At 40.5% G+C, this 21,255-nt stretch overlaps 1 protein-coding gene across 4 annotated transcripts in view; it reads right to left on the bottom strand.

Moving 5' to 3' along the window:
- Positions 1–21,255, bottom strand: part of LOC144596637 (KH domain-containing RNA-binding protein QKI) — a 339,874-nt gene that overhangs the window by 35,080 nt on the left and 283,539 nt on the right. The window lies entirely within an intron of this gene.

Genomic DNA, 21,255 nt, shown 5'->3' with positions numbered 1-21,255 from the left:
AGTAGCTGAGGACATAGCAGTGATTTTAGAGAGGATAGAATAAAGAGATAGGTAAAACTCTGCCTTTATTAACAAGGTGAGCATTTATTGCCCACATTTTGAATTGCAAGTTTTGCTGAGCCATTTCAGAGGAGAATTAAGAGGAATTTAATAGGAATCTGAAGGATAACTTTTTCACATAAAGGGTGGTGAGTGTATGGAACGAGCTACCAGAGGAAGTAGTTGAGGCAGGGACTATCGTAATATTTAAGAAACATTAGACAGGTACATGGATAGAACAGGTTTAGAGGGATATGGGCCAAATACAGGAAAGTGGGACTAGTGCATAAGGGATATGTTGGTCGGTGTGGGCGATTTGGGTTGAAAGGTCTGTTTCCACACTGTATGACTGTAATTCTATGAAAGACCTGAAATACTGGAGTAATACAGTGGGACAGGCAGCATGCCTGCAGAACATGGATCGGCGACGATTTGGGCCGGGACCCTTCTTCAGATTAATCTTTGTCCCCATGTTCTCCAGGGATGCTGCCTGACCCGCTGGGTTACTCCAGCATTTTGTGTCTTCCCTTGGAAAACAGCATCTGCAGTTCTTTTTCTCTACGAGAATTAAGAGGACATCTGTGAACAAAGTGCATTTTTCTATCAATTTCGAAGATTCATGTCACCATTAATAGTATTAGCAAAATGTCGAGTTAATTAACTGGATTTAAATTCCCCACCCACCAGCTTGATATTTGATCTCAATGTCTCCGGATCTTTAGATTTAGCGCAGGAAGGATAGAAATCATTTGCAAAACTGACATTTCTAGTCAGATTTCATATTCCATTATACTTCGTCAATGTCTGCTTGAATAGAGGTGCTTTAAAAAAACCCAAGGTATCACAAAATGCTGGAGTAACTCAGCAGGTCAGGCAGAATCTCTGGAGAGGGAATGGGTGACATTTTGGGTCGAGACCCTTCTGGCTGCATAAATTCCAACACTTATGGATGACACTGAAGAGATTAAATTTAAACTCTTTTTGTCATCGTACAAAAGGTCACCATTTTATTTTTATATATGAGCAATCAAGCTTCATTTTTTTATCAATGGTAGATTTTTACTTTCACAATTTAGAAGATAATTGGATAAAAACAAATTCTAAAACTGCCACGAGGGAATATTAGGTAATTATTTAAACAGACAGTTATCCTATTTCTCTGGAATACAGACTGAGTCACACAACTAATAAACTTCTATGTAAGGAGACACAAGAGACTGCAGATGCTGAAATGTTGAGCAAAACACAAAGTGCTAGAGGAACTCAGCAGGTCAGGCAGCATATAGGGAGGGAATGCATAGACGACGTTTCAGGTTGGGACCCAACCCTCCAAGATGTATGGTATCAAGTGTATTACAACCTAAGATTTTCTTACAAGTTAGTAACAAATTAGCCATTAAATATCATGCTATTTAAGTTGATATATAAACAAAAAGTTGTCAAGAGGTTGAGAAATGACCACCAAGTAATTTTGCTTGGGGTTTTCTCTCCAATTACTAATAATTCTTTCCTGTTTTAGGGTAAATTCCAGACGAATTTCTTAAAATATTCCTTGAGGTAATAAAACATGAGACGCACTTAAACTATTTCCTATACGTCCTTGGGAATCAAGGGCTGTAAAGAATGTTAGGGCTTACTTTGATATTCTCAATAGACAATAGACAATAGACAATAGAAAATAGGTGCAGGAGAAGGCCATTCGGCCCTTCGAGCCAGCACCGCCATTCAATGTGATCATGGCTGATCATTCTCAATTAGTACCCTGTTCCTGCCTTCTCCCCATACCCCCTGACTCCTCTATCCTTAAGAGCTCTATCTAGCTCTCTCTTGAATGTATTCAGAGAATTGGCCTCCACTGCCCTCTGAGGCAGAGAATTCCACAGATTCACAACTCTCTGACTAAAAACGTTTTTCCTCATCTCTGTTCTAAATGGCCTACCCCTTATTCTTAAACTGTGGCCCCTGGTTCTGGACTCCCCCAACATTGGGAACATGTTTCCTGCCTCTAACGTGTCCAACCCCTTAATAATTTTATACGTTTCGATAAGATCCCCTCTCATCCTTCTAAATTCCAGTGTATACAAACCTAGTCGCTCCAGTCTTTCAACATATGACAGTCCCGCCATTCCGGGAATTAACCTAGTAAACCTACACTGCACGCCCTCAATAGCAAGAATATCCTTCCTCAAATTTGGAGACCAAAACTGCACACAGTACTCCAGGTGCGGTCTCACTAGGGCCCTGTACAACTGCAGAAGGACCTCTTTGCTCCTATACTCAACTCCTCTTGTTATGAAGGCCAACATTCCATTGACTTTCTTCACTGCCTGCTGTACCTGCATGCTTCCTTTCAGTGACTGTTGCACTAAGACACCCAGATCACGTTGTACGTCCCCTTTTCCTAACTTGACACCATTCAGATAATAATCTGCCTTCCTATTCTTACCACCAAAGTGGATAACCTCACACTTATCTACATTAAACTGCATCTGCCATGCATCCGCCCACTCACACAACCTGTCCAAGTCACCCTGCAACCTCATAGCATCTTCCTCACAGTTCACACTGCCACCTAGCTTTGTATCATCGGCAAATTTGCTAATGGTACTTTTAATCCCTTCATCCAAGTCATTGATGCATATTGTAAATAGCTACGGTCCCAACACCGAGCCTTGCGGTACCCCACTAGTCACTGCCTGCCATTCTGAAAGGGACCCATTTATCCCCACTCTTTGCTTTCTGTCTGTCAACCAACTTTCTATCCATGTCAGTACCCTACCTCCAATACCATGTGCTCTAATTTTGCCCACCAATCTCCTATGTGGGACCTTGCCGAAGGCTTTCTGAAAGTCGAGGTACACCACATCCACCGGCTCTCCCCTGTCAATTTTCCTAGTTACATCCTCAAAAAATTCCAGTAAATTAGTCAAGCACGATTTCCCCTTCGTAAATCCATGCTGACTCTGAACGATCCTGTTACTGCGATCCAAATGCTCAGCAATTTCGTCTTTTATAATTGACTCCAGCATCTTCCCCACCACTGATGTCAGACTAACTGGTCTATAATTTCCCGTTTTCTCTCTCCCTCCATTCTTGAAAAGTGGGATAACATTAGCTACCCTCCAATCCACAGGAACTGACCCGGAATCTATAGAACATTGGAAAATAATCACTAATGCGTCCACAATTTCTAGAGCCACCTCCTTAAGCACCCTGGGATGCAGACCACCAGGCTATGGGGATTTATCAGCCTTGAGTCCCATCAGTCTACCCAAAACTTTTTCCTGCCTAATGTGGATTTCCTCCAGTTCCTCTGTCACCCTAGGATCTCTGGCCACTAGAGTTCAGCAATGCTAATCACCAGCAACTGACATAAAACTTCAAGCATAGGAATGCAACCATTTTGCTCAAATTGTAAGCACTAGGTTTTGTAGTAAAAAAGATGTGATAATTGTACTGGATACACATGATCTTAACTGGAAATTCATGACTTTTACATGTCAAGGTAAGCACATGAGATTTGGCTTGTGCTAAACTACAACTATGTATCAGATATGATTGGCTACCCTAATTTAAGACCAGTACAACTTGTCCTCACAGAATAAAAGATGCATATCATGCTCTTTTTAACTCACACCTGACACCCTCAATACATTTCTTCCTCAAAACGTCACTCACTGCCTGGTAGTGTTTAATTAATGTTGTCTGTTTAGTTAATATTTAAAGCCAGCATAGGAACGAGGGACAATTTAACATTAGAGGCAGGTTATTTTTTTTCAGTTACTCACAGGATATTAAATTGCTGAATATTTACACGGGTAAACACTCATAACACTAGCTTAGTGACATCTAAAAGCATCTAGTGATTACTTTGGTAATTTGCATGCAATTTTTTTTTAAACTGCAGATTCTGGAAATCTGAACTAAAAATAGACTTTTGTTTTCCATTTTCCCAATGGATCTGTGACCTGAGATGTTCATTCTTATGGATGCCTGACCTGCAGTGGATTTCCAACATTTTCCGTTTTGAATTTTTATTCTAAAATTCCCCCCCTCACCAAAAAAAATCATGCAGAAAAATGTTCAAAAGATCCCAAGAGGCAGTATAACGGTCCACTGAATCAGCTCTAAAGATGAGCAACTTTGTCCTTTAGCAGTCTCGATAAAGGGTGAAATAAAACAGCAGGATGTGAATTGGTCTATCAACAGCAATGGCTCAGAGCTACCCACACAATACTGCAATCATTAACCAAAGGTCAGATGCTAATTGATCCGTTATCATTTTTACACCAGGTGAAATCCTAATCATTTAGACATTCCACAAAAATTAGCTGAATAATTTTATTTAAATATTAGTGATTATTCAGAAGAAAAATGAAAATGTGCTACCTGGCCCAGGAGATGGCACTGTTTATTGTACAAAGGATAATCCATCCTAATGTTCCAGTAATGTTCTTTACTAACATCACCATGCTGTATTACTTGCTGGCTAAAATCTGATGGCATATTGAATATCTTGTCAAAAGTGCCTTTCTTTCAGCTGTCAGCTTCAAAGGTACATCGAGAGCTCCCTGCATACCCACACAAGCTGTTCTATCGACTCGTAGATTCACTGATGTCACAGGCCCCAATTTCTCATCATCCATCAGCTTGTAGCAAGAGACGGCAAAGCCATTAAGGATGCCACAGTATTTTCATTTGATGAGTTTTTCTCTCCTCCAACACAACTGACAGCTGATCAAACCAAGCAAGCTAATGCAATCCATCTTCCCCCCAGGCAATCCTGCAGGCATGCTGTTACAACAGAGGAAGGTTGTGTGAGGTGTTATACTGGGCTCGGCCCTTCGAGGGAGTGCGTCACCTGGGCACCATGTGAAACAAAGCTCAGCTATTTGTATATTGGAAATGTGTTTCACTGAATATCACAGGGTCAGTTAAGTTAAATGTACCCGTCTCATTCAATTCCTTCCCACCCCTACCGATTATTATGCAGCATTAAAATTTGGCTCTGCTCTCAATGCTTTTAGAGTCCTCAAACTCCTGCTGCAGCGCCTTTGGCTAAGTAATGGTTGTAGAAATCCAACCAATGTGCATTCCAATTTTGTCAAATCTTTCACATATTTCCACCCTAATTCCCGACTCAATGTTATTTGAATTAGCCATGATGGGGAACACAACTTGGGGAGGGGCAGATCACTGACAGAAATAAGGAACTGAAGATGTTGGCTTACCATCAAAAAGCTGGAGCAACTCAGTGAGTCAGGCAGAATCCCTGGAGAACATGGATAGGTGATGTTTCAGGTCGGGACTCTTCTTCAGACTTTCAAATGCACCCATGTCGAGACTTAATCCAGTCTCATTGGCTACACCCACCATGAAATATAGACACTAGGAACTCACTGGGGAGAGAACTATTTATGTATTTGGGAAATAGTTGGGAATCTAGAGTGAATCCTTGTGATGGAGAGTCGCTGATGATGCAGTTAATGATGGTTGAACCTAGGACAGTGCATTAGGTACTCCTACAATACTGTCTTGTGGCTGGGATAATTCACCCGTAACAAGCACCGTCATGTCTCTTTGCCCATGGTATGAATGCAGCAGTTGACAAATCTCCCCTTAATCCCCATTGACCTTTTGCATTCTTTGACACAGCACTCACTCACTTGCTACCCTGATGCCAACGGCAATCAGACTCACTTCAGAGTTCAGATGTTGTCTCTCTTTTTGCACTGGATGCATAATGAAGTCTGAAGCCAAGCAGCCCTGGAAAACTTAAATGGAGCATCAATTATCAGTGTTTAGAGTCTGTGTCATTTAATGACAGTGCCTACATCATTTTCTGTTACTCTACTGAAGCTTGAGAGCAGATTAATGAGTGGTAATTAGCCAGATCTGTTCTGTTTCTTTTGCCGACAAGACCTATCCTGGCAATTTTCCACAGGATCAGGTACGTGCCCGTGATGCAGTGTTACTAGAACATCTTGGCTACAGTCATCTAAGCTGTGCAAGTCTTCAACATTAGCTTTGTGACAATGTACAGTCCTATATCTTTTGCTGTTTCAATTGTTCTCACTTGGTACTTGATATATGGGCCCTTAGCAGAAGTGTCCACGTCGCGGGGCTGGAAACTGGAAGTGTCCTGAGCTAATTCTGTGCTACCACCATCATTTATTGTACAAGTGATGGCTCCCACTGATTGTCGCCGGAAGCTTGCGTTCTTTTCAGGACGGACAATGACAGTGGTGTAACATTTGAAACATAGATGGACACGAAAGAAGATGACTTGATATATGAAGTCAAGATTGTTGATTTGTCATGTGAAACAGCAAAGGAACAATTAAATTCTTACTTGCTGCAGCTCTACTGGCCCATTAACACGATAAATAAATATACAATTATTAATAAATTAACAATCAATAATACTCGGTAACCATAATAAAGTACGTAGTGCAAAATAAAGTATGTAAAGTGTCCTCCATAATGTTTGGGACAAAGACCCATCATTTATTTATTTGCCTCTGTACTCCACAATTTGAGATTTGTAATAGAAAAAATCACATGTTGTTAAAGTGCACATTGTCAGATTTTAATAAAGGGTTAGGGTTAGGTAGAAATTACAGCAGTGTTTATACATAGTCCCCCCATTTCAGGGCACCCTAATGTTTGGGACACAGCAATGTCATGTAAATGAAAGTAATTATGTTTAGTATTTTGTTGCATATCCTTTGCATGCAATGTCTGCTTGAAGTCTACGATTCATGGACATCACCAGTTGCTGGGTGTCTTCTCTGGTGATGCTCTGCCAGGCCTGTATTGCAGTCATCTTTAGCTTATGCTTGTTTTGGGGGCTAGTCCCCTTCAGTTTTCTCGTCAGCATATAAAAGGCATGCTCAATTGGGTTCAGATCAGGTGGTTGACTTGGCCACTCAAGAATTGACCATTTTTTTAGCTTTGAAAAACTCATTTGTTGCTTAAGCAGTAAGATTGGAATCATTGACTGGCTGTAGAATGAACTGCCGGCCAATGAGTTTTGAGGCATTTGTTTGAACTTGAGCAGTTAGGATGTGTCTATACACTTCAGAATTCATTATGCTTTTACCATCAGCAGTTGTACCATCAATGAAGATAAGTGAGCCAGTACCTTCAGCAGGCATACATGCCCAGGCCATAACACCCCCACCACCGTGTTTCACAGATGAGGTGGTATGCTTTGGATCTTGGGCAGTTCCTTCTCTCCTCCATACTTTGCTCTTGCCATCACTCTGATATAAGTTAATCTTCGTCTCATCTGTCCACAAGCCCTTTTTCCAGAACTGTGGTTGCTCTTTTAAGTACTTCTTGGCAAACTGTAACCTGGCCATCCTATTTATGTGGCATCTTGCAGTGTAGCCTCATGTTGCTAAACAGCAATAAATGTTTCCAAAGGTGATGGAAAGACTGGAGGAAAGACTAGGTGCTGAGAGCTCTCTTATACCTGCATTAAGGAGGCATTTAAACACACCTGAGCAGTTACAAACACCTGTGAAGCCATGTGTCCCAAACATTGTGGTGCCATGAAATGAGGGGGACTATGTATAAACACAGCTGTAATTTCTACATGTTTAAGCCAAAATGTATAAAAGTCAAGTCAAGTCAGGTTTATTTGTCACATACATATACAAGATGTGCAGTGAAATGAAAGTGGCAACGCCTGTGGATTGTGCTAAACTACAAAACAGAATAGATTTTTTTTTAACACAAAAAATAAATTAATACAGTAAATTAAATTAGTCCCTGGTGATATGAGAGTTAACAGTCCTGATGGCCTGTGGGAAGAAACTCCATCTCATCCTCTCTGTTTTCACAGCGTGACAGCGGAGGCGTTTGCCTGACCGTAGCAGCTGGAACAGACCGTTGCTGGGGTGGTAGGGATCCCCCATAATGTTGCTGGCTCTGGATCTGCACCTCCTGATGTATAGGTCAAGTCAAGTCAAGTCAAATTTATTTGTCACATACACATACACGATGTGCAGTGAAATGAAAGTGGCAATGCCTGCGGGTTGTGCACAAAAAGAATTACAGTTACAGCATATAAAATAAAGTTAATAAGTTACTATTAGTGTCGACAAAAATTTAGTCTCTGGGGTTATAAAAGTTGACAGTCCTGATGGCCTGTGGGAAGAAGCTCCGTCTCATCCTCTCCGTTTTCACAGCGTGACAGCGGAGGCGTTTGCCTGATCGTAGCATCTGGAACAGTCCGTTACTGGGGTGGCAGGGGTCCCTCATGATCTTGCTTGCTCTGGATCTGCACCTCCTGATGTATAGGTCCTGCAGGGGGACGAGTGTAGTTCCCATGGTGCGTTCTGCCGAACGCACTACTCTCTGCAGGGCCATCCTGTCCTGGGCAGAGCTATTCCCAAACCAGATTGTGATGTTCCCGGACAAGATGCTTTCTACAGCCCCAGAGTAGAAGCACTGAAGGATCCTCAGAGAGACTCTAAATCTCCTCAACTGTCTGAGGTGGTAAAGGTGCTGCTTTGCCTTACTCACCAATATGGCAATGTGCGTTGCCCACGTCAGATCCTCTGCGATGTGGACTCCCAGGTATTTAAAACTGCTCACCCTATCCACAATAGACCCATTTATCTCCAGTGGTGTGTACGTCCTTGGATGTTTAGCCCTTCTGAAGTCCACAATCAGCTCCTTAGTTTTTGTGACATTCAAGAGGAGGCTGTTGTCCTGACACCAGAGTGCCAGATCAGCCACCTCCTCCCGGTAGGCCTTCTCATCGTTATTATAAATCAGGCCCACCACCACAGTGTCATCTGCAAACTTGATGATGGAGTTGGAGCTGAACCTGGCCACACAGTCATGTGTGTACAGGGAGTACAGTAGGGGGCTAAGGACGCAACCCTGGGGGGATCCTATGTTCAGGGTGAGGGAGTTAGAAGTATGTCTCCCCATCTTGATTACTTGGGGCCTGGCGGTGAGAAAGTCCAGGACCCAGGCACACAGGGGAGTGTTAAGCCCCAGTTTCAGCAGCTTCTCAGCAAGTCTGGTGGGGACTATTGTGTTGAAAGCTGAACTAAAATCAATGAACAGCATCCTCACATAGCCCCCCTTCTGGCTGTCCAGATGAGAGAGAGCGGTGTGCAGAACCTGGGAGACCACATCATCCGTGAATCTGTTCGGACGGTATGCGGACTGCAGCGGGTCCATATTGCGAGGGAGGAAGGAACAGATGTGGTTCTTGATCAGCCTCTCGAAGCATTTCATGACCACCGAGGTGAGGGCCACCGGTCGATAGTCATTCAAACAAGCCTTTATTTCAAAATACCCTTTAATAAAATCTGACAATGTGCACTTTAACCACATGTGATTTTTTTCTATTACAAATCTCAAATTGTGGAGTACAGAGGCAAATAAATAAATAAATGATGGATCTTTGTATGGAGGGCACTGTAGTGCAACCAAAATAAAGTCCATAGTAGATCTTAGTTGCTGAGGTAGTGTTCTGGTTAGTGTTGTGCAGAGTTCGAGCCTGATGGTTACTGGGAAGAAGCTGTTCTTGTACCTGGAGGTCACGGTTTTCAGGTGTGTGGGTGCACCTTCGTCCTGATGGTTGCAGCGAGATGAGAGCGTAGCCAGGGTGGTGAAACAAATTGGCTGAAGCCTGGCTTGTTTGATGGTGGGGATCTCAGGATGAAGCTGAGATGGATCATTCACGGTACGTGACAGTGATGGTTAATACTGTTTTTGCCTTTGGGCTCTGCATTGGAGATCTTCTTGGAACTTGGTCCTCCAATTTGCTGGTTATCTCATCCACAACTCATGACTGGATTGCAGAGTTTTGATCTTTTCTGTGTGACATGTAGAAATATCCTCTGGCTCTCCGATTTGTAGCTGGAGATTGGTTCTAACATGGACACATCTACTACAATACTGCAATGTTTAATTAATAGATTATTTTAAACCATTTCAGAAGAGTGCATGGAGGTTTTGTCACATTTAAATCAGTCTAGCCACAGAATTCAGTGACAGCCAAGAAAAAATGACTCAGTGCCCTGCAATGCTTCAAGAAAATTATAAGCTACCATTCAGAAAGAATCCAAAAGAATCAACAAGCTCCCTTTCAGAAGTGGAGGTTGATATTTTTTGGGAGGTGGATGGAGTAAAAGAGTCTTGTATTTATGTATCAGATCATTTCATTCAGATATCCACAAATGCCTCATGCATGAAAATTTGTACTTTGATATATTATTACTGTTGTTATTCTGTTAGTAAATGTGGTCAAATAGCAAAGAGAAGACTGATCAATCAATCTGTTTGTTGTTGGTGTTGTTAGTTGATGAGGAGTGCTGTCCAGGAGACTAGCTCAGTGATTTATTGCATCCACACACCTGATGTGTGCAGCTCCAACAACACAAAACAATCTACACTATTTAGTTTTATCAGCAACCCATTCACCATGTTCAATGTACATTTCTTCAATGCTGGTGTATGGTGGTGACAAAATATACCTGCTACACATCGCAACAACCTGCCTAGGTTTCTTCCACAATACCTCCCAAACTTGGGACTAATGCATGCTACAAGGCAGACGGCACAGGCACATGTGAACGACAATCCCCAGGCTTCCCGCCAAGGAACACAGTCTTTCCACTTTGAAGCAAGTTGCTATTTCTACATTGTCTCAAAATCTACAAACTTCTGACTCAAAGAATTAAGGGAATACCTTCATTGTGTGAACAACTGGAGTTTAAGAAAGTATTCCCCCAACCTTATCGAGGACAATCAGATCAGAGGTAATTATTACCAGCCTTACCAGCAACACCCACAGCCTGTTAATGGATAGATGAGGTTAAATGCCTTGAGTTCAAATTTTAGTATGGAGAGTTTAATATCCATTAAAATAGTGAGGTTGAATCTCACATATGAAACCACTTAAAGGGGAGAATCTAAATGGGTGCTTGATGGTCCATATGACATGATGCTGATTCTAGAGTTTAGAAGAGTTATCTAATTGAAAGCTTCCCCTTGCTGAGGAGTTCAGGGCTCTCGGTGCCAGAATATGTGGTAGCCACTGACGATTGAAATAAGGTAAAATGTCTTCACTGAGAAGATGGTGCAATGTTAATCTGTTTCTCTTTCTACAGATACTACCTGAAGATATTCAGCATTTTCTGTTTTCATTTTAAAATGTATGATGTGGTATCAGACATATAAAAAAATAAAATGTGTCCTACCTGAAATAAATGTTAAACCAAAAACATTGGCTGGTTTTCCTTTCGCACCCGATTTAGTGAGGCACCGTATAAAATAGAGGAACCGTATAAAATGGCAAACAAATTTTAATTTTAAATGTTGTGATTAATATAGCTGGATTGTAAATGGCTATATTCAGGTGGTGATCTTTTGTATTCAATTACAAACACGTTCATATGCAGTCCAACTGTGGTAGCACGCTGTTGATGCAGCCAACAAGCCAGATGCTGCATGGTATGAAGTGAAACCAAACCAGCCAAGTTATTCAAATTAATTGATTGAAAGGTACAGCATGGAATCAGGCCTTTTGGCCCACTGAGCCTACGCCGACTATCGATCACCCATTTGCAGTAGTTCTATGTTTTCCCACTTTCCCATCCACTCCCTAGACATTAATGGCAATTTACAGAGACAAATTAACCTACAAATTCGACGTCTTTACTTAAACTGACTCACATTCCAACGCTTTTTTAATGTAAAAGGACAGAAAGTGCTGGTGTAACTCAGTGGATCAGACAGCATCTCTAGTACTTTGTGTCCTTTGGTGCAAACCAGCATCTGCAGTTCCATGTTTCCACTTTTTTTTTATATACCTTTGGTTAAATTCATTTCTAAATAAAGACAGGCAGCTAAAGGGAATATTGATTATCCATTTGTTGCTATCTTTACAAAGCTCTGGATTACAAGTGCAGTCCCTTCTGATAATGTTGCTTCTAGTCGGGTGTAAAGCACACAAAGATGCTGCTTTTGAAGATTGAGGCCTGAGGCTTTACTCAAGTCCACGTGGGCAAATATTTTTAATCCTAACCTTTAATTTATGTAACAGGGGATGCTTAGGTGGAATGAGGGTGTGCATAAAGACAAATTTGTACAAAATCATCATTGCTTTTAGGTTCTGGATCTTCCCACCCAGTGTCAACATTAAGGCTTACATTTAAAGGAACAATTCATGCATATTTGCACATCATAAAGTCAAAAAAATTACAGCACAGTAGGTGGCAATTACAAACAGAGAAAGAAGCTTAATTTCTCTTCCTTGTTTTTGGTGCATAAACTTGTTTACAGCACTTCATAAACATTTAAAAAATAACAAGAGTTTCTGCCTCTGCAACTTTGAGGCGCGAGTTCCAAATCTTCATAAGCCTTTGGGTGAACAGAAAAAAATATCAACTCCTCTTTCATCTTACCAATTACTGGTTATTGAGCTTTCTGTGAAGAAAAATAAGTCCTTTTTGTGACTCTATTTAGATCCTGCAAAATTTAATTTACCTTCTTAATCATTCCATCTTCCAAAGAACCTCGGGTGCTGTCTGAGTCGAATTTACACATTACCCCTGTGACCGTGTGGGTTTCCTCCGGGTGCTCTGGTTTGTAGGTTAATTGGCCCCTGTTAATTGCCCTCAGCAGGTAGGGAGTGAATGCAAAAGTGGGATAACAGAACCACTGTCAACAGGTGATCGATGGTCAGTCAAAAGGCCTGTTTCTTTGCTGTACCGTTCAAACAACCAATCATTTTCATTGAGACTTTCAGAAGAACATAAAAAATAGAAGCAGGAGGTGGCCATATGGCCCTTTGAGCCAGCTATATCGTTCGCCATTTTCCAGCCCTATCCCCATCTCTCTTTGAATGAACATAATGATCGAGTTTCCATGGACTACATATTTTTATCATGCTCTAGTTTTTCTCAGGACTAAAAGGCCTGTCTTTTATTCCTAAAATGCTTCTCTGGTCCCAGATTACTCAGCCAGTAGAAACATTTTCCATTAATCTAGTCTATCAAGCCCTTTGACAATTTTGTATGTTTTCATTCTTTGAAACTCAAAAGGAAACTGTTCCAGTCTACTTACTCTCTCCCCACACAACAAACTTGCCAGCCTGGGAACTGCCTCAGTGGTCTTCGCTCAATTGGATGGCACCACATCCATTCTAAGACCAGAAATGTACAGAACACTCCAGTTGCGGTCTCACCAAGGCCCTGCACATTTGCAATTAGACTTCCTTATTCCGGTAATCAAACTCTTTTGTAATAAAACAAAAAACAAAATGCTGGAGGAACTCAGCGGGTCAGGTAGTATCTGTGGAGAAACTGATGAAGGGTCCCAACCCAAAAGGTTGTCTGTCCATTTCCCTCCACAGATGCTGCCTGACCTACCGAGTTCCTCCAGAACTTCGTTATTGGCTCAAGAATCCAAAACATCTGCAGTTCCTTATATCTCAATTTTACTGCTCCACTGCAAAATCCTCTCCAAGAACGTCTAGTTGGAAGACGTTTTCCTCTCTCTGATGGGAGTTCTGTGAGACCCTCTTTCACTGCTCACCCTCTGCAATTCCTGTTGCTCCTCTACTCTTTGACCATGTTCTCACCCAGAGTCACTACTACAATGACATATTTCCCCAGGCTGAAGAAGGATCCCAACCAGAAATATCATCTGTTCATTCTCTCCACAGATGCTGTCTGACCCACGAGTTCCTCCAGCATTTTGTGTTTTGATCAAGATAACAGCATCTGGACTCTTTGTCTCTCTTATAACAAAAGCGAACATATCTCTTGCCCTCTTAAATGCTTGCTGTTCTTCCAAATTTAACTTTAGTGACTTGTTAACAAGTGCATTAAGTCCCTCTAAACATCAACTCACTAATTATTGTGTTTCCTGTTATCTGTACCAAAAAGATAACCTCAAGTTTTTCCACATTATATTCCATCTGCCATGTACTTGCCCATGACTTGTCTACATCCCCTAGAAGAGTGTTTACATTCTCTACTGCACTCACAATCCTACCTATTTTAGTCCTATCAACAAATTTAGAAATAGGCAGCACAATGGCACTGCGGTAGAGTTGCTGCCTAACAGTGCCAAAAATCCAGGTTCAATCCTGACTACGTGTGTTGTCTGTATGGAGTTTGTACATTCTCCCTGTGACTGTGTGGGCTTTCTCCATGTGCTCTGGTGTCTTCCCACATCTCAAAGACGCGCAGATTTGGAAGTTAATTGGCTTCTGCAAAATTGTCCTTAGTGTACAGGATAGAACTAGTGATCACTGGTAGGAGTGGACTTGGTGGACCAAAGGGCCTGATTCCATGCTGTATCTCTAAACTAAACTAAAATAAGACATCTCATGCCCTCTGCCAAAGATAAAGGTTTTAAACAGCTGGGGGAAGCCACTGATCCCCGTTGTATCCCAGGAGGCTAGTTTGTTAACCCGAGTTTGCTTTCTGTCCAATAATCAAGTCTTAATCTATTATAATTATAATTCTCATTATCCTGAATTCCACCTGTGCTAATTGTGTTCAACAACCCACAGTACTTTTTGAAAGCTTCCAGGGCCCAGTAGGATGAGGGGTGATCTTATGGAGGTGTATATGATCATGAGGGGAATAGATAGGGTGAATGCACAAAGTCTTTTACCCAGAGTAGGGGAATCGGGAACCTGAGAACATTGACTTTAATTTCATGTTTCATGGATTTTGTGTTTTTATGACTGATGGCAGATCAATTTCTCTCCTGGGATAAATAAAGTTCTATCATATTGTAAGACATTTGGACAGATACATGGATAGGAAAGGTTTAAAGGGTTCTGGACCAAATGCAGGCAGCTTGAACTAGTGTCGATGGGTATTTCATCGACATGGGCAAGTTGGGGTGAAGTGCCTGTTTCAATACTATATGACTCAATGACTCTAAATGGGAGCAGCTTAGATGGGGCATCTTGGTCGGCATGGGTGAGTTGGGCCAAAGGGCATGTTTCCATGCTGTATGGCTCTGATTCTAAATCTAAATACAGCACATCCATTGATTCCCCTTATTATTCTACTAGTCACATCCTCAAAGAGCTCCAACAAATTAGTCAAACATGATTTCTCCTTCTTAATTCTACATTGACTCTGCTTAATCCTATTACTCTTTTCAAGGGGATTTTCATTACAGATTTTCCCTCATATACAGTGACAATACAAAGATCTCCTAGACAACCTATACCTCCGAGGGGTTCATTTCTTCAAAGGATGCATCACAACTGCTTACCATATTTTAGCAGAGAAGCTCCTAATTCAGTCAGTCTCATTACCCAGTTATTTGGGATTTCACTTGGCATCTCACAATTCACCAGCGAGCATATTAGTTTCAAATAACCAATACTTGCAGGATTCAACATCTTAAGAAAAAAAAGGGATATGCTAATCAGTCCAATTCTAAAACAAATATTTTGTTAATTTAAAAAGTAGCATAAAGATGGAGTAGTTCAAATTAACAACTGATAAATTATTGAATGCATAATCTCCTAAAAACACAGCACAACATCAGACTGAATTTGTTTCTATGAGTTCAGATGAACCAAGCATCTTCCTGTTAGTGCAAGGTGTTGCAACACATATGCTTATATCTATTGGCAGACAGAGATAAATTAGCATCATTATTTCTCCTGACCAACAAGGCCTGCTTATCTTCTTCAAAGCAAGCTCTCAGTTTAAATGATATGCAGAGACAACTCCGCTACCGCACTTGACAAATTCATGGGTCACAAGGCTAACCATGCACCAGGGAAAAGGGATCTTCAATGGAGTTCTTTACATTCCTGATTTTCTCATCTGCCGGTTGCCACTCTTAATCAATATACTCTGTAGTGCTTCCAGATTAGTTCAGAGTCTATAAAACGGAAACTTTAAACCCAAATGCAATATCACATTCAATACATTTTCTCTTTTAACAATCTTTAGCATAAAACTACAGCATTTACTCTACTACAAACATAAAAGTCTGGCACCAACAAAAAAACCCTAATAACTTTCACTGGTGTCATAATTTTGACGTATTTAGCATTTAAAAAACCCAATACAATACACCGAATTCTATAATGAATAGCGTTATATGAGGGCTCTATTGAATATTTTCTTAGGAATTTAATTGAAAACAAGAGAAAATGCATCAAACAGATTTGCAATCCAGAAGCCACTTCCCACCTGCTTACCTGTGACATTGTCAGAGCACAAATGGGTACCAATTATTGGGTGTCTCACCAAATTCAATTTGTTACCTGTGACATATTGAAGAGTGAAGCATGCAAAATATATCATTTTAATTTATTACGGCTACAATATTATTTTTAAGTATCTAGAATGTATATTTTACACCATTTCAAGCAAAACACAAAAGTGCTGGAGTAACAGCCTGACCCCCCTGACCTCCAGCACCTTGTGTTTTGTTTAAGATTCCAACATCTGTAGTTCCCTGTGTCTCTTTTTCAAGTCATTTCACAGAGTGATCATTGCATTTGGTATTTGGTAATGATTCTGGGGGTCTGGATTATTGTTCTATGGATACTGATTTACAGGAGAGAAGTCACTGCGAATACTATAAAAGATGCGCGCCTCAGTCCGTGCATGTCGTCACACAATGCACCATGGAGATCACTTGTACAAATAACCAAACGTTACAAGCATTTTAATGATGACCAAGTCGTAGCTACTACTGTGTTTTAATATTTTGATGGCAGTGCTCTCTTGAATCTCTGATGAAGGAGTGTCTTCAAGACAAAACAAAGTTCTTCCAAAAAATAGGTAGTATGTTACTGATTTAAACTGGTCTGTGATGCCGCCAATGTCTAAACAAAATGTTTAATTTCCATTACAAACAACCCGCCTTCTTAACAAAAGCAACAATTTTAAATGTTTTGTTGGATATTTAGTTGAAGGGAAATCAAAGAGATTAACTTCTGCCATTCATGGAATGAAATGCAACATGATACAGTTTCTATATATCATCCGGAGTATCTCGGAAATACTTGTTGGTGAAGGCAGACATTGAGGATGAAATCCACCACCTCCTTCAATGCATCTACACAGACTTTGGTGCCCTTCCACAGTATAGATATCCATGGTCCAATTGCCTGGAAACCCTGTTGTTCTGGCATCTAGTTTACGTTATATTATATGAATACTAAGTGAGCCAGGGATGCGGAGTGCAAGCATGGTGGGCTGCCAGAGCTGGGATCCGGAATGTAGAGAGGGCCATGGTAATGTGTGTGTGTGGCTGGGGCCAATGTAGAGACCTGGAACACCATGGTTCCCTTTAATCTCACCGTGTTCACTGGAATATTTATTATACTACCATGAAAATGTTTAACAAAAAGTGTAATAAGAACATTACATGTGCTTGGGTATTGCTCGAAGTAAAATGCAACAGTCCACAATATCTACTGGTCTGCCTCATCCCAAAGATGCCAGATTTGAGTAACTTTACTATATCTGCTTCAGACTATTTCCAGTAGATATTGCAAGGCACTGGAAAAAATACTACCAAAGTAGAATAACAAGTGATCCAAGATTACTGCTCCTTTTATCATATCATCATATCATATCATATATATACAGCGCGGAAACAGGCCTTTTCGGCCCACCAAGTCCGCGCCGCCCAGTGATCCCCGCACACTAACACTATTAACACTATCCTACACACACTAGGGACAATTTTTACATTTACCCAGCCAATTAACCTACATACCTGTACGTCTTTGGAGTGTGGGAGGAAACCGAAGATCTCGGAGAAAATCCCCATAATTAAAGTCAGTTACACTCAGTCAGTTACATTGGACAAGTCACATTATTTGCATGTCTGATGCCATTGACCTGAAACTCTATTTCAAGCTCCGTGGTAGGAAGAGATTACCCAGCAGAAGAGACAACTATTAATCCTCCTTAAAGAAATGCACCATTCACTGACTCCTGGGAATCCCTAGCTCAGGTGCTCAGTATACAAGGAATATTTAGATGGCACGAATAACCTCATATTTGGATGGCAGCACAAAAAGGCTACGCATATTTTTTTAATTGCTTAAAATATCTTTGCTGATAGCCCTGAGTAACAAAATGATGCTCATTTATGTTCAATATGAAAAATAAAAAGGGGAATGTTCAATATGGAAGTTGTATTTCAATCCTTCTCATCAGCAGCATTGCTTGGAAAAGTCCTCCACATTCGGAAAGTCATGGTCTGATGTGACATATCTGCACTCATTCTGCAAGCAACATGATGATGTTTTTTATTGATTTAAAATCTACTTATCCTTATTTTTAATATGTGCTCTGTCCCTGATACTTATAATCAATAGTAATAAAGGTGAGATTAACTCTGCTTCTTTTGGAGTGTTAATGAACTCATAATAGTGCTTAATCAAATACCTATTATTGTGCATATATTTTACAAAAAGACTTTTGTAAGATATTGATGCTGGGAAACAGGTATAAAATTATGAATTTTAATAACTATGAATTTTTACATGTAGGCATTATGTTTTTGATTTAATTGCAGAGACTGAAAGGTGAAGCAGGTTATTTAATGTTAAAATTAACCCAATTTGCCAAATGATCAAACTGAAAAAACACACACAAACTGAACCAATCATAAGAGCAGAAGATCCATAAGCTTCACATATTGTTCGACTGAATTTTTAAGCTGCTATTAATATTCAAGAAGATGGTTCATTGGTGTTGCTTCTTAACTGACAGATAGCGTGGCACATTATAAATACCACAGGTGGTTGCAAAGATGTGGTTCATTGGTATTAAATTCTCCATGATTAACTGGTTCTATTAAGTTAGAAAAAAATGTGATTTTAAGAACCCAGGTCCTGAATGATTAATATGCTACGCCTGGACTTTTTTGGTTGGTGGCAAAGGAATAGGGTACAATGCTGACCTCTAGGTAACCTGCCCACAAACCTCAGCTACATGGGCTTTCCGTATCCCTACAGAAATTGTTAACAATCACCTTAAAAGAAAAGTGGCAACAACAGAAGCCGTATTGTCTAGCAAATGCCCTAACAACAATTCAAATTCTAACACTTTACAGAAAACAAGATAACGATTCATGTAGAAATTACAAAAGGATTACAATTCAGGAATTTGTTTAAAAAAATGCTATAGAAATTAGACATTGCACATTGATCCAGAGGTTGTTTGTCAACAATCCAAATAATTCATACTTATTAAAATTAATTTAATGTTATTTCTGTGCCGCAGCTTCAATTTATTACAAACATCTTTTTTTTAAAATAGACACAATAATACCTATCATTTTGCTTATTATTATTAATACTACTTTGCCTATTTCCATGCTGTATCTCCAAACTAAACTCCGGATATCCAGAGATGCTCAGTGTCACTGTGTTCAACAAAGGACAACATCTTCAATCGTTTGCCCTGAGAAAATGCTCATGTGTAATGCGTGATTCAAAATTGCTTTCCCTGGCAAAGGCTGCAACAAGGCACCGTGCAGAGGAGCAGGGCAGCACTCACAGCAATTTCTGCATTTCCATATTTTTCAGGTGTAGATGCCAGACGTTGCTGTCAGTTTCACAAAATAATATCAATGAACGCTGACACCTTCTCTGTCATTAAAGCCATAAATCCTGTGCCAGTATCCATCACCTGGTGATTTTCTTTATTTGCATAGAACTGTTTATCCAGTGGACCATGGGGTATGCAATATTCATCATGGGACTCTGTGGCTAATCACCACGGAGTGCTCAACCAGAATACCGATGACGTTGTTCCTGAGGAATAAATCGGGCAGAAGAGGACAGAAGACTGCTGAACAAAGATGCTCACATTGCAGGGCGCAACTTAAGTTCGTAGGCCATAATTTTACGAAGGAACCTTGGGGAACGGTCTGGGAAAGTCAAGCAACTTGGACATAGTAAAATGCATCAAAGCTCGTCATGGGAGCAAGTAGTAGACTGGTAACTTGCCACAAGAAATATTGGGTTACATGATCAATGTGCTCCATTAGAGGTTTTTATTTCAAGTTACCAATTTTCTAGAAATTTACTTTATTGCACCGTTTCAGGCATATTTCCACAATTTACCTATCTATTTTTCATCAAAACGAGTAGTGTACCTCTGCTCACTGGAACACACTGTACCAAAATACCATACAACATTTTACACAGCAACTTTGATTTATGAAATTTTAATTAACAATATGTTATCAACACTTTCAAAAACCGAAGAATACTGTCTCTTACTACATTTACATCAAAACCTTAAGAAATCTTAAGAAATACAAATAGTGAAAGGAGTTCAAGGGACGGATGAGGGAAACCAAGCGTGGGAACCAGGGGCCACAGGTTAAGAATAAGGGGTAGGCCATTTAGAACAGATGAGGAAAAACTTTTTCACTCAGAGAGTTGTAAATCTGTGAAATTCTCTGCCTCAGAAGGCAGTGGAGGCCAAATCTCCGGATGCTTTCAAGGGAGAGTTAGATAGAGCTCAGGGGGATAATGATAGTGGAGTCAGGGGGTATGGGGAGACGGCAGGAACAGGGTACTGATTGTGAATGATCAGCCATGATCATATTGAATGGCGGTGCTGGTTCAAAGGACCGAATGGCCTACTTCTGCACCTATGTTCTATTGTCTATAAATGCACGTGACCAAAACAAAAACAAGCTTTTGAAATCAGTGCAAGCCTTTTTCAATCTTCCACGGCACCATGGCAACCTCTACTGGGAACCTCTGCTCCCAGACTCTGCTTGTTTCTATTACTATCTTCCACTGCTCAGGTATAATGTGCTTTAATACCAAACATGGTATTTCATTTGCCTGACTACAACCCTGCCAAGTGAGGTGGGGTGTTAATGACTCCAAATAGATACAGGAGCTACTGTTTAATATCAGGTGTGCTTCAGCTAAATTACACTCATGCACTCAAGTTCAGAGACAAATCTGAGGCGTTCAGACTTAATTCACATGCACTGCCCAGAACAGATCTAAACTATACAGCATGTGAATACATTCACATTTTTAATCATCAATCAAATAATTGATAAATTCAGCTATATTAGTTCATAGCATTTATAAACTTTTCGGAGATCTAAAGTTTGTTGGGGCTGTACAGTGGCATAGTGGTAGAGCTGCTGCCTTACAGTGCCAGAGACCTAGGTTCGATCCTGACTATGGGTGCTGTTTGTACGTTC

Source organism: Rhinoraja longicauda, chromosome 9 (assembly GCF_053455715.1).
Source record: "Rhinoraja longicauda isolate Sanriku21f chromosome 9, sRhiLon1.1, whole genome shotgun sequence".
NCBI classification, from domain to species: Eukaryota; Metazoa; Chordata; class Chondrichthyes; order Rajiformes; family Arhynchobatidae; genus Rhinoraja; species Rhinoraja longicauda.
The sequence above is the reverse complement of the archived record's forward strand: the minus strand, read 5'-3'. Positions and strand labels throughout refer to the sequence as shown.